Source organism: Theobroma cacao, chromosome 5 (genome assembly GCF_000208745.1).
Source record: "Theobroma cacao cultivar B97-61/B2 chromosome 5, Criollo_cocoa_genome_V2, whole genome shotgun sequence".
Classification (NCBI taxonomy): domain Eukaryota; kingdom Viridiplantae; phylum Streptophyta; class Magnoliopsida; order Malvales; family Malvaceae; genus Theobroma; species Theobroma cacao.
In genome coordinates this window covers 32,993,617-33,007,543 of record NC_030854.1, presented here as the reverse complement: position 1 = coordinate 33,007,543, position 13,927 = coordinate 32,993,617, and the positions used below count along the sequence as shown (strand labels likewise).

At 36.4% G+C, this 13,927-nt stretch overlaps 1 pseudogene; it reads left to right on the top strand.

Annotated features, from left to right (window-relative positions):
* On the top strand, positions 303–8,358 carry LOC108662017 (annotated as a pseudogene).

Genomic DNA, 13,927 nt, shown 5'->3' with positions numbered 1-13,927 from the left:
AGTGTCAGATATACGCAGACATAATCTACACTCCTGCAAATTCACTAAATGTATTAACATCACCGTGGCCATTCTCAATGTGGGGCATGGATCTGATTGGGTTAATAACCCCGAAGGCATCAAACGGGCATCGGTTTATTCTGGTAGCGATTGACTACTTCATTAAGTGGGTAGAAGCAGCATATTATGCCAATGTGACCTAGAAAGTGGTATGTAAGTTCATCCAAAAAGAAATAATATGCCGCTATGGTCTTCTGGAAAGGATCGTCACAAATAACGCTAGTAACCTAAATGGTTCAATGATGAAAGAGGTTTGTGCCAAGTTCAAGATCAAACATCACAATTCAGCGCCTTATCTCCCAAAGATGAATGGAACGGTAGAAGCAGCCGACAAGAACATCGAAAGGATAATTGAAAAGGTGACAGATGTATACAAAGATTGGCATGAGAAGTTACCCTTTGCTTTGCATGCTTATCGCACAACAGTTCGAACTTCCACGGAAGCTACGCCGTTCTCTTTGGTATATGGGATGGAAGCAGTTTTGCCAATTGAAATTGAAATCCCTTCCCTAAGGGTCCTTAAAGAAGTACAATTGGAAGAAGTCGAACAGTTTAACACTCGTTATGAGCAATTGAATCTCATAGAAGAAAAAAGGTTGACGGCACTTTGCCATGGGCAATTATATCAAAAGAGAATGATGAGGGCATATGGCAAAAAGGTACATCCTCGTCAGTTCCAAGAAGGAGAGTTAGTATTGAAAAGAATTCCTCTAAACCAGCAAAATCCTTGAGGGAAATGGACGTCGAATTGGGAAAGACCATTTGTGGTGAAGAAAGCTTTTTCTGGAGGAGCACTAATTTTGGCAGAGATGGATGAAAGGGAGTTTTCCAACCCAGTGAATGCTGATGCTGTCAAGAAATATTTTGTGTAAAAAAAAAAGAGAGAAAAAATGAATTAAAAAAATTTCAAGTTGAAAATCTGAAAAGGCAGCTTGAATCTGGGAGATGTGTTTAGGGCGAAAACCCAAAAGAGCGATCTAGACACGAAGGAGGTCCAAGTACTACAAAGGCTTAACACAGAAGGGGTGAAAATCATGATCCGAGATGTTCAGACAAAAGACAAGGGAGCTGACGATTGTGCCTGTTTCGAGATAAAATTTTAAGACTACTGTCAATATCTATCGGAACAGTCATTAAGAAAGAACTGTATGCCTTTTGTATTAATTGATTTTCCCTTGTTCCTTGTCATTATGATTTATTGTAGAAACTTCCCTTTTTCTAATGAAAAATAGCCTTTCTGCTCTCGATATTGTCATCATTTCCATTCTGCCAAAAGAGGAGATATGAGTACATTGCATTGCATTTGTCATAAAATTAGAATGATATTTAATAAAGAGCATGATAAAGTAAAGAAATGTTTGCAGTATTTTGAAAAAGGATCATAATTGACCGGGAATGAAATGGAGTCCGGTAATGTAAAAAGAAAGAGAAAAAACTAAGAAAAGAGAGAAAAAAATGGAAATAGAAATAGAATGGAGAACAGTAAAAATGTGAAGAATGATTGGACCATGCATATGATAGAGGAAGAAAATAGTTGTGAGCAATGAATCGGGGAAGACAAGAGATCAGAAGCGTGATTGGTTCATCCCCATTGATCAAAGAGAAGACTCTAAAACACCAAAAAAAAAAACTAATGAAGATGATTAGAATATTTAAATTGCCATGTTCAAAGTTTTAAAGCAACTGAAAAAGAGGGAAATTCATCTTTAAAGTCGTAGAGCCTCAGATGAGGAATTGATTTATTTTTCACCATATCAAAAAAGAAAAAAAGTTTCGTTACCTCAGTTTTGAGGAGTTCATTTTTAAAAGTTTTGTTGCCTCAGCCTTGAGGAGTTCATTTTTAAAAGTTTCGTTGCCTTAGCATTGAGGAGTTCATTTTAAAAGTTTTGTTGCCTCAGCTTTGAGGAGTTCATTTTTAAAAGTCTTGTTGCCTCAACTTTGAGGAGTTCATTTAAAAAAGTTTCATTGCCTCAGCTTTGAGGAGTTCATTTTTAAAAGTTTCATTGCCTCAGCTTTGAAGAGTTCGTTTAAAGAAGTTTCGTTGCCTCAGCTTGGAAGAGTTCATTTTTAAAAGTTTCGTTGCCTCAGCTTTGAGGAGTTCATTTTTAAAAGTTTCGTTGCCTTAACTTTGAGGAGTTCATTTTTAAAGTTTCGTTGCCTTAGCTTTGAAGAGTTCATTTTTAAAGTTTCGTTGCCTCAATTTTACGGAGTTTATTTTTAAAAGTGTCATTACCTCAATCTTGAGAAGTTCATTAAAAAAAAACAACAAAAAAATAACAAAACAAAACAAAAAAACCTTGGTAAGAGAATTAAAGAATTAGTCAAATACAATGTCTACGTCTTTGCACTATTTTGGATTTCCAAAATGCGTAAAGAGGGGAAACTGTAGACACTATAAAATCATAATAAAATTTTATTAAATAAAAAAATCATAAATAAAAAATTAAAAATGATAAAAACTGAATTAAAAATTTAAAAATTAAAATAAAAGAAAAAAAATTAATTAAAAAAAAAGGTACGACTGGCAGGGTGCGGATGCACCCTGCCAACCACCACCCTCACCTTGCCAGACGCGAAAAATTCGCGTCTGGCAAAGTAGTGGAGTGTGCCCCCTTCATCCTAGTATAAAGGGGGCACTGTAGCAATTGAAAAGGGGGAGCAATCGGTAACCCAAAAACCTGTAAACCAAAAATTCCTAAGCTTCCTAGCAGCCACAAAAATCCGCAATCAAACCAGAAACCCAAAAAAAAAACCAAAGAAAGAAAAACCAAAAATCATGATAGAAACTTTATGTGTTGCCGGCTAATAGGACAGGATTTGGGTGGCTCAATTCGAAGGAAAGAGGCTTTAGGTGCCACCGGATTTGGGAGGAGAATCTTGGGTCTCCTGTCGCTGGTCAGAAGAGGGTAGTTTAGGGGGTTTTACGTCGCCGTGAGGAGAGATAAAGCTTTCGGGTGGCTGGTGAACGGAAGGAGAAAGAGAGAGGAAGGCGCTAGGAAAGGGAGAGCCGATTGCTGGGGAGCGACGTTGGCGGCCATTAGGTAAGGAGGTAAAAAGAGAGAGGAAAGTGCCGGGAAAGGGAGAGCCGACCGTTGGGTAGTGGTTGGCGGTTTGGTGAGTGAAAAGAAAAAAGGTCTTGGGTGAGAGAAAGTAGAAAGAGAAATGACGGGTGGAAGAAAAGAAAGAGCTTTCATACCCAAGCCTTGAAAAGCTTCAAAACGACGCCGTTTCAGTGCTTGATGGATTGTTTGTTCCCAGCAAGGTAAATTCTTCATTTTTTTTTTTATATTGGTCTGGTTTGTGATGTCGAATTCGACTTAAAATTAGGTAGGAAGATAGTTAGTTTTATTAGATTATCAATAGAATCAAAAGATAAAATACATATGATAATAATCAGATTTTATGGGATAAAATATAGAGTAAAATAGAATAATGAAAAATAGGTGAGGTAAATATAAAGTAAAATACATAAAAATACAAAGAGGTTAGAATAAAATGGATAAATGAAAAAATATTTTCAAACAAAATATGATAAAGTAAAAACAAAAAGAGAGGGTGGCTTTAGTTATAAGAAATAGGTTTAAGGATAAAATTTATATATGGAAGTAAGTGAACATTTAATTAAAAATCATAATATAATAAATAGGTTTGGGTGGATACTAATGTTATAGCATTTAGTAATAGAAATAGGTTCATATAGATTGAGTTATATACAAAAGGAAATATATGGTTAGATTAAGAATATGTTTAAGAGAAGATATATATATAAGATGTAAGAAGAGTCGAGATGTTAAATATAAAATGGAATACATAATCATGTGAACTAATATAAGTAAAATATGAATGAATTAGGTAAAAATAAATATAAAGATGTAAAAAAATAATAATAATAAAATAAAAATAATAAAAATAATAAGTGTAATAAAAAATATATGTAGATGACAAATTGGGTGAAAAAGATAGTTTTTTTATAAAATGGAGGTGGGCACAAATAGAGAGGGAATGAAAATAGGATAAGATAAAGAATTATTAATAAAATAATTGATTAATTTAATACCGATGATGGGATGATGGGTCGGGATGCGAGAAGTCGCAATCTTGGACCCATATTCCCTAGGTTCGGAATCTGAATCAAGGCTCCACCAGTACGATGGGAGGGCTTCGATTACAAGATCCCGAAATTTTTTATAAAAATAAAAATTTAACAACACAAAATCATCAATAAAAATAATATAATAAATACCAAAAAAAAAAGAGAAGAGAGATAAAAAAAATAATAATAATTCAAATATATAGTAAATAATTAATTTGTGAAAATGCAATATACATGACATTAAATAAATATAAAAATAAAATAATAAATAATAAAAAAATATAAAATAAAAAAATGATAAAAAAGTAAAATTTAAAATTTTTATTGACTAAAATAACAAGGAATCCTAAACAACTTATCTAATTATAAAAGAAAAATATAAGAGAAATTTAGAATAAAAAATGTAAAGTATGAAAAAATAATGATAAGAAAATGAATAGAAAATATGATAATAAAAAAAATAAAATGAAGTAAAATAATAATGAAATAATAATAAATGACAATAAGTAAAAAAATAGACAATTGCATATATATATATATTGCATCATGCATATCATTGCATATAAATATTTTTGTTTTCGAGTTTAAGCCTCAATGATGGGATCTTACGAAGGCGAGTATTTATCGACAAGTTTCCTAAGTGAAAAAGTATCCTCGGGTCCCACCAGTATGATGGGAGGGCTCGAGAAACATCTTTAATAAAAGGTTTTTGCTCGAATTAGGTTCATTATGCATGAAAACATTATTTTTAAAGAAAAACATACAATTACCCCGATGATGGGAATTATTTGTTGAATTTGCGAAGGAGAGTTTATCGGATAATTCCTTAGGTGAGAGAACACCCCGGATCCTACTAGTATGATGGACGGATTCGGGAAAACGTTCTCGATAAAAGTTTATTCGTCTGACATTTTTATCCCACGCCATGCATTTCATATTGCCTCACATTTGCATTTCATTTTAGGTTAAATAAGAGATAAAATAAGAGAATAATAACTAAAGAAACATAGTGAACTTAAAAATTAAAACCTAATAGGATAATCTAAAAAATGGTACCACTCATGGAACGGGCATCCCGAGGGTGCTAATCCTTCCCCGGGAGTAACCGTACTCCCGAGCCTAGATCTAGAATATTGTAGACCAGTTGAAAGTTCTCTTCGACGGACTTAAAATCAATTTAAGGCCTCGTTGATTAGAATCGAGTCATTAGGTGGCCAATCGCACCTAGTAAAAAAAGATTGGTGGTGACTCCTAATTTTTTAGAGTTTTTAGTTTGCGTCTGGCGGTCGGGTTCCCGAACCCACACGTTACGACACATATTGCATCATTGTAACTAGCCCATACTATAGAAAGGGGCTAAAGCATTGCTTGAAGTTAATAAAAGTAAAGAAATACAATAAAGGAATAAAAAGATTCAGATAATAATAAACTAGTAAGTACAAAGAGAAAATCCATAACCCAAAGCTAGTCATGTATGAACGATGCTAAATAAATAAATAAATGAAGTTAAAAGGATATCAGACTTTATCATAACTAGGAAGAGGGGGGAAGGAATTTGAGAAGTTTGTCTTACTTTCACTCTTTATGCTTAGGGCAAGAGTGAGAGAACTTTAAATATCCATCCCATGTATTTATTTTGACTCCAACAAGTATTATGTCTTTGACTCTGCATAAAGCATACTAACTAAATCAAAGCTATTGCTTTCTTAATGACAATACAAAGATCAGACTTAGTGTCTATAAAGGCTAATAGATGATTGGTGCCCTCAGTAACTAACTGCAACTAAGTAACAATATGTCTTTGCAAATTCAATTGGTGACTCCTCAATAAAGCTTATATAATTTCCCAATCTAAATAGACAAGGTTAAGCAAGATGCAATTATGTTGATATTTTTAACCATAATTGAAGAATTTTAGTTTAAGGTTTTCTGAACATGCTATTTCCAACAACTTTATTAGCACTTCCAAAAAAATCTCATAACTTATAGTTAATGCCAACACTGTACTCTCTTTAAGATTTATACAAGATTAGGACTTGCTATAATTTAAGAACAAAATAAGATATCATGTGCTCCAAATCAAGCATTTAAGGTTAACCAAAATATGACATCAATATAATTAAATTATTTAGGTAATGCTCATTAACTCTTTTAGCATAGCTAAAGTCTGAATCTCATTCCCTTCACTTATAATTAATTAATATTTGTTACTTATCACATTAAACAATTGTTGTTTAAAGTCAAGCCCCAAACTTGAGAAAAGGGCCAGCTCCTAAATATATCTTCGCTTGTGGAAGAGTTAAAATTACTCTTCTCATGCTTTTTACATTTGTTTCACTTTAGCATCACCCAAAAAAGTTCAAATTTCACTAGATTATGCTATAATATAAACAACAATGACATCTCCGAAATCGTAGGATCCAACCAAATTAAATTTTATAGAAAATTAGCTGCCAAACTACCCAACAACTTCCATTCTTGATAATAAAGCCAAAAAAAAAAGTAAAGAGTTTTTTTTTTTCAAAAAAAAAAAGTTGGAAACCTAAATCATGAGTCTCCTGACGATAGCATTTGGTTCGTGAGCTTTTAAAAAAATTTTGCACTAGATTGAGTTAACTACATTTCCTATTCTCTTGGAAATCGAAACTCCAAAAAATAAAATGCACATGGTAAATCTAAAATAACATAAAAAAAATTAAAACAAATATAGAAAATACCTTGTATCATGGGCGTAATTGGCATGGTGGTCGTTGTAATAGATGGTGCTGAAGGCAAGCACTTGAGACTGAACTTGTCTCAGTGTGAAAAAAATAACATAGAATCAAAATAGTTGAGAAAATGTTTGAAGATTTCTTTAGATCCATGCCAATGGCATGAAAATTTTCTTAGTAGTCAAACGGGAAAAATGAATAAAGAGAGGAAAAAAGAATTGATGAATCGAGAAAAAGAGAAACAGAGAATTCACCTGTCTTATGAAAAATTTAAGAGTAAAGAGATTTGAAAAATTTTGGTGAGAAACGGAGTAAGAGAAGATATATCATCTGAGCTTATGAGAGATAGATAGTATAAAGTGAGAGTGATTTTTCAAGAAAAAAAATTGACTAAAAGGTAAGGAGCTTTGTTTTAGGCCGTTTCATGGGCCATGGCTTCCTCTATTTTGGGGCTTTTTTAATTTTCCTTTATTTTGTGGGTTTGTCTCTTTTTAATTTATTTTATGTTATTACCCTTTAAATTTTGAATCTGAATGGAAATATATTTAGTGTTATATAATAAATTTAGTTACATTATAGCAAATGTAGCTAAAATTATGTAGTAAAAAGTCTAAAATGTTGTAGTGTCACAAAAATCAGGAAGACCTATTGATCCCTTTGATAAGGGCCAGAAAGAAGGTGAAGGAAGAAAACTTGAGCAAGGAGAAAAAGGATAAAAAGATAGAAGATAAAGAAGAGCATATTGTATCATATGTTGATACACTGCTGGATTTAAAACTTCATGAGGAGAAGAGGAAACTTGATGAAGGGGAAATGGTAAGTTTGTGCTCGGAGTTTCTTAATACTAGCATAGATACTACATCCACAGCGTTGCACTGGATTATGGCAAATTTGGTGAAATATCCACATGTTCAAGAAAAGCTATTTGAGAAGATTAAAAGGGTCGTGGGAGATGGAAAAGAAGAGGTCGACGAAGATGACTTGTAGAATATGCTTTTTTTGAAGGCAGTGATCTTGGAAGGGCTAAGAAGGCACCCTCCTGCACACTTTGTGTTGCCACATAAAGTGATAGAAGATGTTGTTTTGAACAATTTTTTGGTGCCTAGGAAGGGTATTGTAAATTTTTTCATTGCTGAAATGGGATGGGACCCAAAGGTTTGGGAAGATCTTATGGCGTTCAGGCCAAACAGGTTTCTTAATAGTGATGGTGGTGAGGAAGTATTCAATATAACTGGTAGCAAGGAGATCAAGATGATACCCTTTGGGGCAAGGAGAAGGATGTGTCTTGCTTATGGTTTGGCTATGCTTCATTTAGAGTATTTTGTAGCGAGTTTAATTTTATCGTTTGAATGGAAGGTTGTGGATGGAGATGACATTGATTTGTCAGAGAAGCAAGAATTTACAATGGTAATGAAGAATCCATTGCAGGCTCACATATATCCTAGGTTTAGGTAATAAGGCTGTGGTTGATCAAACAACTAATATTAATTTAAAAATTTTATAAGCAGCATGCATAGTTTATATATATATATATATATGAGGATTTTTTTTTACCTCTTAAAAATAACATGTTTTTGTAAATAACCCTCGAGATAATTTTAACTATTTTTAGTTATCAGAATAGATTTTGGGACAAAAATACCCTTACTGAGCCATCTTCGTTAGCGTGCACTCTTAAACAAGTGGAAATGGGAGAAAAAAAAAATAAATATGCAAATATTGGTTGTGCAAAATACCTTTTTTTTTGCGAAGGTTGTGCAAAACAAAATAATATTGCATGAGATGGGTTTTCAAAGATTTGGGACATGGCATTCAAATAATAAGAGAAGAGGGATATTAAATTGAATGAGGAACCGGTCATCATGAATGGAAAGCTTGGCTAATGATGTGAAACCAGAAATCCTTGATACAATGGTGAATTGAAAAGAGAAAGATATGAATCCAAAGCAGGAAATGGTCTTGCTATAGCAGGCCATATGTGAGATGGTTGTCGCAGGATAGGGTTTAGAGTTTGTGAAACGTCATGTTGGTAATGTGTGACACGACACCGTTCAGAGTTGGTGAGACACCATGGAGGGAATCTGTGAGACGCTAGAGTTAAGAGTTGGTAACACGCCATGGTGGGAAACTGTGACACGCCAGCATTTAGAGTTGGTGAGACGTCATGGAGGGAATCTGTGACATGCCAGAGTTAAGAGTTGGTGACACGCATGGAGGGAATCTGTGACACGCCAACCTTCAGAGTTCATGAGACTCCATGGAGGGAATTTATGACACGCCAGCTTTCAAAGTTCATGAGACGCCGTGGAGGGAATCTATGACACGTCAGAGTTCAGAGTTAGTGACACACCATGGAGGGAAGCTGTGACACACTAGAGTTCAGAGTTAGTGACACACCATGGTCATGGTTTAGAGTGTGTGACACGGTATTGCTTGAAAAGCTGACACGCAATGGTCTTGGTTTAAAGTGTGTGACACGACAATATTTGAGCGGTTGACATGTCATGGTTTGAAATAGAAAGAGAAAACAAAACAAGCAGTTAACGTGGTAATCGTTTGGACTTTCACTGAATTAATTCCCCTTTTTCAGAATAAATAAGAATATTAAAATGCCATTTTTCATTTTTAACAGTTATTATTTAGAATTCGTAACATCAATGTGATTCATTTCTCATTCTCGTCGGTACCGGAGTGTTCGAGAAAGCTCTTTGCAAGCGTAACGACACCACAGCACCAACAACAATGTCGGCCATGAATGAAGAGATCAGTGAGTCTCAAATTAAAATATTCTTGTGTTCGTTAATTTTTTAGTTTTTTCTTGGTTTTGTTTGATACGTTCGGGTTTTTTGTTTTGTTTTGCAAACGTTTAGACTGTGTTTTCTTGCTGGTTTGATGGTTGTTGGGGTTTAGTCATAGTGGTTTTAGGGGTTTTGGGTGTTTACCGTGTGACGCCATTGTTATTACAGTTAGTTATTGGGGTGTCAGCTTTATATGATATGATTTGATATGCATGGCATGTGAGAACATTTTACTTGATATGCATGACGTGTGACAACATTTTACTTGATATGCATGGTGTGTCACAACGTTTAACTTGTTATGCATGGCATGTCACAATATTTAACTTGTTATGCATGGCGTGTCACAACATTTTGCTTGCTATGCATGGCGTGTCACAACATTTTGCTTGCTATGCATGGCGTGTCACAACATTTTGCTTGCTATGCATGGCATGTCACAACATTTATTCCTTATTTATGTCTTCAGTATACCTTGTTGCACATGAAGACTTAACTCACTAGTGCATGTGTGCCATGTTTTGTAGATCCAGCGTAGATAGTATGAGGATCTTGACTGTTTGCTGATCGTGCCAAGGGAGAAGTGGGAGTTCAACGTCGTAATTAACACCCATTGTAAGCAGTCACAACTGCATTACATCACAAAGACTATCCAATAGAAGGGGGAGTACGATGCAGTTAAGCGTACCTGCTTCAGAATGCTCCTAGACTTTTATCCACGAGGGTACTTTTGCATCAATCTTTTGCACAGCATCACGATTCGTCGGATCACTGAGACCCAGTCAATGGACCACGAGCTATGGTTTTCCATTGGCAAGAGCAAGGCGTTGCTATGAAAGCAGGAGTTCTACCTTATCACCGGGTTGAAGTTTGGTCCTATGCTCGATGTGTTCATACGACCGTAAGAGGTTGCTGCAGAGGGAATTCATGATAGATACTAGAACGGGCAAGAGAGAGTTAAGCTACAGGCTTTGCTTGATACATTTCGCAGGGGTAACTTCCAGCAACCAGGAGACTCGACCAAGATGGCACTCATCTTGATCGCAAATAACATTTTATTTGGTCAAGACTACCGTAGACGGGTGACGCCTTGGTTGCTGTCATTGGTGGAGGACATTGACACTTGGAATGTCTTCCCATGGGGGCACAATGTTTGGAAGTTGACCTTGGACTACCTTTTGAAGGGTTCGAAGTACCTGACTCAAGCGTGACAAAGGAAACTCAGTTACGCTACAACATTTACGGATTCGCATGGGTGATACAGGTACTATCACGTAATAATTTTCAATTTTTTTTTGAAAAAAAAAATTATGAGTGCACTCATTTATGATTTACGATCTGATAATGGTTACATTTGACATGCAGTTCTGGGCAATGGAGGCAATTCTGGCCCTCCAAAAAATAGTTACCCCATTTGGTCCGAAGGACAATGTTTACCCACGAATGTGCAGATGGGATTGCAATCAGAAGTCAAAAGACTTCTACAAGGCAATTAAGAAGTTAGAGTCATCTGACCATGTGAGTGAACAACTGTTAAATTTTACGTTATATTTGTATAATAATTTTCCCTATTCGATAATGACAATATTTTATTTATTTTTTTGCAGTTGTGGGCATTAGAGTCGTTGGAACCCACAGCGGATGAGGCCCTCTTGGAGTATTTTATGGACGTTCATGTCCCGTTATCGGAAGGCCACGAGTACGTGCCAATAGGGCACATGGAGGATCGGTTGGATTAGGGCTTAGTTGCGAGGCAAAAAAGGAGAAGCTTGAAGAAGAAAAGAACCTATGGTGGCACGAAGCGGATGCGCATCGTCGCTGCTTTAGTTGATGAGCTGTCGGGCCCTGAGTTGATGGACGAAGGGGACGACCATGGTCAAGGTAGTGAACAGCCGGTAAGGACAATTGTAACGATTTTGTGTTCTCCAATTCCATATGTGATTATCGAATAACATTTCTGTGTTTGCAGTTTGACCATGCGCCAGCAGCTCCAGAACCACCACTGGTCCTCCTCAAATGCATAATAGAAATGACCTGTCGGTAAGATCGATTCTAACGATTTGTGTTCTACATTCCCACATATGTTTATCGAGTAACATAGTAATTTTTGTAATTACAGCTTACGAAAGCGACGACAAGTCCTCAAGTACCGATCGGTTCAGCTTAACCGCAGACAGCTAATGAGCCGACGGTAAGGATATTAAAGTTGTAACGGTTAATGTTCAATAATTCCATACATGATTATTGAATAACACAGTTATATATGTAATTGCAGTTTGCGAAAGCGATGACAGGTCTTCAAGCACCGATCGGTCCGGCTCCACCACAGACAGCAAACGAGCCGACGGTAAGGATATTAAAGTTGTAACGGTTAATGTTCAACAATTCCATACATGATTATTGAATAACACAGTTATATATGTAATTACAATTTACGAAAGCGACGACAAGTCCTCAAGCACAGATCGGTCCAGCTCCACCGTGGACTGCTAACAAGTCATCGGTTAGGATATTAAAGTTGTAACGGTTAATGTTCAACAATTCCATATATGATTATTGAATAACACAGTTATATATGTTATTGTAGTTGACCCAGTCGAGAATAGTTAATGACGGAGCAGTCACTACTCGTCAGCTCCGACGGATGGTGCGCAAGCATGAAAAAGAGATGTTGGAGCTGAAGGCTTCAATTCAGTCATTGAGTCTAGCAATGTAGACGCTTAAGGACTAAATCGTTGCTTGGATTCTTGACGACCTTAAATCACAAGTACATTATTCTATCTTTGCTTGTATTTTGATGGTTTACATTTAGCAATTGTTTAGACTGTGTTTTCTTGCTAGTTTGATGGTTTTTGGGGTTAAGTGGTAGTGGTTTAATTAGTTTTTAGTCATTAGCAAGTCAGGACATTTGTATTATAGTTAGTTATTACCGTGTCAGCCTTAGCGTGTGATAACATTTTACTTGATATGCACGACGTGTCACAACATTTTACTGTTTATGATTTGTGATATTTTATGAGCTATCTAACTATTTTTCCCATTTTGTAGGCGGTCCATCTCATGGTGTTGGTCTGGAGCACGATGATGCTAATGATGGACAGCATCATGAACCTGGTGTTGACATTGACGATGACGTTTTTGGTGCTAATGGAAATCACGTAACTCATGTCGATGACGTCATCAATGAAGCTGTGGTAGTGGATGTCACCTTTCAATCAGATGATGTTGAAGGAGAGCATGTTCCTCTGCCCGAGTCCATTATTGATGCATCTGCTGGAGGGGACGGGGAGCCTGACTCAGTTGTGGCTGAAGGAAAGCATCTTCCTCAGGTCGATGCATTCGTCGAAGCAGCAGCAAGAGCTATTGTTCTTTATCGTGGGAGCACTCCTGATGCAGTTGAGGTACGGTCATCGTCACCAGAGTCATCTGCTGTCCATCATGGTGCAGCAAAAATTTCAGACCCAACTAAGCGGGCACAGTTGAAAATGGCGAGCAAATACATGGCAAGCCCGTTCGTCGACCCTTTAGTGACCCGTCGAGATGTGAGGGATAAAATCCTAGATGACTACGAAGCTTTCAAGAAAGACGAGTCTGCGAGGTAAGCTCATAAATAACATTGCAAATATTATTTTTTAATGAAACATTAATCCACCAAGACTTATAAAATTCATTATGTTATATATGCAGGCGTAATGTCGGCATCTTAGGGGATCAAGGGGCTGACTTTTTCATAACCTTAGAGGATCCTAATGAGGAAATGACAAGTGAACATATCGACGCATGCCTCAACCTACTCTACAAGCGAATGACAGGGTCGAAGTCGAAGCTGTACACTACCGTGCATGCGTGGTTGACACGATATTCTTCGTAAGTTTATTTGAAAATTGTTCAATTCTATAAATACTAAGTTTTTGATTACATGAAGTGTAAGCTAATGTTTACATGTTTCACAGGACACCATCCGTATGCTACACACAAAATTTCCAACAGAAGATGCCCGGGCCATAATGCAAATTCCAGATGAGTTGCGGGGGTATGTGGAGGGTGAAAGGCCAACATACTCCAAAAAATGGGAAGATGTGGATTTCATCCTTGCGCCTTGCAACGTTGGTGGGCATTGGGTGGTTGCGAAGATTGACTTGGTGAGGTGGGCGATCAAGGTGGTGGACTCCGCAAGAACTTCAGATGCTAAGGATAACGGAGTTCATGCGGGTCAGATGACACCCTTGACGACAATGATGCCATTCAGCTGCCACCAAGCTAGT